Here is a 3752-nt window from a genome sequence, read left to right on the forward strand (position 1 = left end):
AAGAGGGACCCAGGCTGGCCTACACCAAGGCCTCAGGAAGGAACAAGCCCAGGAGCCCTGGTCTCTTGGGTAGAACCAAGGAAAGTATCTGGGAGCATAGGTAAGACGGCTGGGTTTTCTGCCTGCAGGACCTTGATTTGCTCCTCCACCTAGTTCACACCATCCATCAGCATCTGCCTGGCACCTAGGCCAGGAAAGCATCTCCACTGTGGCCTGGCAACTTCTCAGGCAGATTTTGTGTATGCCTGTCCTGGAGCTTAACTCGGGTCCTGGGTGCTGTCCCTGAGCTTTTTCTGCTCAGGGCTAGTGCTCTACCATGTGAGCCACAGCTCTAATTCTGGCTTTTCTGGCGACTAATTGGAGATGAAAGTTTCAGACTTTCCTGCCCTGGCTGGCTTCAAAATGTGATCCTCAGATCTCAGCCTCCTGAGTAGCTAAGAGCACAGGCATGAGCCACCGATGCCTGTCTAAGGCAGCTTTAGTTTCTGCATTTGATGTGACACTGGCTCGCAGTCCACCCTCCCGCCAGCAGGGACTTGGGAGGGTACTGTTGGCCCTCTGGGATATAGCGAGAGGAAGGACATGTGATGAAAAGCCATTGGCAGAAAAGTCCCAGGAAGGGCTCCCGCAGAGGTGGCGTCCGGCGAGCTGGACGAGTGCCTGGAGAATGTTCCGAGGAGGCCTGCACCATCCGGCGAGAGCCCCTCGGCCTCTGATGGGGTAGTGGTCTGGCCACAGCATGCAACTGCTGTGGCCAGCAAGCAGGCCTGTCCTCCGCTGTGGGTGACTCCTGACATTGTACAGAACTGCTGGCACTGTCTTGCCAGTCAGTTCTGCCTGAGTTAGAAGTGGTGCTGTGGCTCTAGTGGTAGAGTGCTAGCCTTGAGCTGAAGAGCTCAAGAGTTCAAGCCCCACGACCAACACCAACAACAAAAAATCAATTCTGTCTGAGCAGAGTTCTACCCAAGAGCAGTAACAGGGTTCTCCTCAGCAAACTGAGCAGGAAGCCCACGCCATGCCCCTGGCTGGACATAGGGGAGCTTCCAAGATGGTGCCCAGCCTCTTTTTTTCCTGCTAGCAGTTCAGAGGCCTGAAGAAGGAGACCCAAAGAGGGGCACAAATGGTGGCCAGTAGCCTCACCCTTCTACCTTTTTATTTTTTTTTAAATCAAGTTATTACTCTTTCTGACCCAGGCACATGTATTTCCTACAGCAGGTAACCAAAACCTGGGCTTTGGACCAGATCTTCCGGTCCGTCCGGCATACTGGGCATTCCACCTCCCCCCGGGTAGCCATCCCAAGAGAACCTTAGCTCCGTGATGGGTTCTTGGTGGTGGTGAAGTATCACACGTACGGAGGAGTTTCACTTCCGCAAGTTAGATTGCCTCCAGTGGCTCCTAATTAACATCACCTTTTCCATCATTCCCTCCCATCTCTGTTTTCTTGTATCCCTAAAGCACAGAAGAGTGTTGGGCTCCCTGGGCTCAGTAAAGACTTGGCCACTGAGCCACTGCTCCGTCCCTATGGGCCCTCCGTGTCCCCAGCTCCCGCGGGCCATCTGCTGACGTGCACCTGTCCCCTCCTGTAGGGCTGTGTTCTCAGGCCAGTACTGCACTCACACAGAGCAGGGCCTAATGGCCTGGGAAGCCCAGTCTGTTCTGTGGTCAGCCTGATGTGCTGTCTCACAACACTTGAGATGATCGCAGTGACCAAGAGCCTGGTCTTGCCTGTTTCTTCCATTTCTCTCCTGAGTCAACCACCTCAACAGCTGTGAGACTGCCAGGCCTCTCTGGGTGGGCCTCTCCCCGCCCGTGACAGGCCTTGCTGTCTGCTTCCTCCTTCCCACGTAGGGCTTGGCTCAGCAAACCGGCTGTGGAGCTGGCCGCCCTACAGTGGCTGAGCAGAAACCTCAGCTACCAAATCAACAGGCTCAAATCCAGCTGCTTCTCAGGCGGGAAGGCCACAGGTTCTTGTGCTCCTCTGTTGGCTGGTCTACTGGCCCCAAACCAGGAAGCCACACCAGCCACCAGCCTTGATCTCACGAGTACCCCCAGGAGACTTCCAGGCAAGTCTGGGAGACCACTAAGTGTCCTCATGGTCCTCTCCTGTGGCCACACCTGGCCAGTGGCTGCACCCTTTACACAGGAAGCCTGCAGAATTAAGCACTGCTCAAGTCTGCAATCCTCAGCTGCCAACCCCCAGACCTGCCCTGCCCTGCCCCTGCCAGCCCCAAGGCCTGCCCTGCCCCTGCCAGCCCCTGCCTGGCCTGCCTCTGCCCCGGCCAGCCCCCAGGCCTGCCCTGCCCCTGCCCAGCCTGCCTGGCCTGCCCTGCCTCTGCCCAGCCTGCCTGCCAAGCCTGCCCCACCCTGCCCCTGCCCCACCCTGCCTGTCCTGCCTGCCGCTTGCCCCTGCCCAGCCAGCCCCCAGGCCTGCACTGCCCCTGCCCAGCTTGCCTGCCCCTGCCCGGCCTGCCTGTCCTGCCTGCCGGCTTGCCCCTGCCCAGCCCGGCCTGCCCCTGCCCAGCCTGCCCCTGCCCGGCCTGCCCCTGCCCCAGCCCGGCCTGCCCCTGCCCCTGCCCCTGCCCGGCCTGCCCCTGGCCCTGCCCGGCCTGCCCCTGCCCCTGCCCCTGCCCGGCCTGCCCCTGCCCCTGCCCGGCCTGCCCCTGCCCGGCCTGGCCCTGCCCCTGCCCCTGCCAGGCCTGCCCCTGCCCCTGCCCGGCCTGCCCCTGCCCCTGCCCCTGCCCCTGCCCGGCCTGCCCCTGCCCCTGCCCGGCCTGCCCCTGCCCCTGCCCGGCCTGCCCCTGCCCGGCCTGCCCCTGCCCGGCCTGCCCCTGCCCCTGCCCCTGCCCGGCCTGCCCCTGCCCGGCCTGCCCCTGCCCCTGCCCCTGCCCGGCCTGCCCCTGCCCCTGCCCGGCCTGGCCCTGCCCCTGCCCGGCCTGCCCCTGCCCCTGCCCGGCCTGCCCCTGCCCCTGCCCGGCCTGCCCCTGCCCCTGCCCGGCCTGCCCCTGCCCGGCCTGGCCCTGCCCCTGCCCGGCCTGCCCCGGCCCCTGCCCGGCCTGCCCCTGCCCCTGCCCGGCCTGCCCCTGCCCCTGCCCGGCCTGCCCTCCGCGTCCAGGCTTCTTGCTGGTGCTGTTCGGCTTCGTGGCCCCGTGGTGTCCCCTTGGCTGCAGAAAACAAGACACGAATGATCTCAAGGAAGCAAGGGCCTTGAAGAGCGCCTGGGCCCGGGGCCCGCGGGGGTGGCCCCTTCCCCGGCAGATGGGGGGCCGGAGGACCCGAGTGCCCCGGGGACAGCCGCGACCGCGGCGGGACGCCGCACCCGAGGCAGACAGGCCCCCAAGAAGCCAGACCAGGCGCGGCCGAGGCGCCGGGGACGGCCGGGAGTCTCCCCGAGGCTCCAGCCCGCCAATCGGGCGAGGCAAGCCGAGCCCGGCCTGCGAGCTCCGGGCCGGAGCCGATCCACGTTACCGTGAGCTCCAGCGGCGCCTGCGCGAACTCGAGCCCTTCCTCCCAGCCGGACCAACATGGCCGGAGGACCCGCCCCCGGGCCCCTTCGCAGGGCCTTCTGGGAATTGTAGTCCGGACCGTCCTCTTCCCGCCCGCCCGGCCGAGGCCGGTGCCTGGGCGTCTCCAATAGCGCGGGAGGCGGGATTTCGGAGGTGGGTCGAGGTGGGTAAGCGGGTCCAGAACCGGCACCGCCAGAGACTACAGCTCCCGGCGTGCTTCGCGCGGGCCGGCGCTGCGCTGTGGGATC

Source organism: Dipodomys spectabilis, unplaced genomic scaffold, assembly GCF_019054845.1.
Source record: "Dipodomys spectabilis isolate Male_0828 unplaced genomic scaffold, ASM1905484v1 ptg000461l, whole genome shotgun sequence".
Classification (NCBI taxonomy): domain Eukaryota; kingdom Metazoa; phylum Chordata; class Mammalia; order Rodentia; family Heteromyidae; genus Dipodomys; species Dipodomys spectabilis.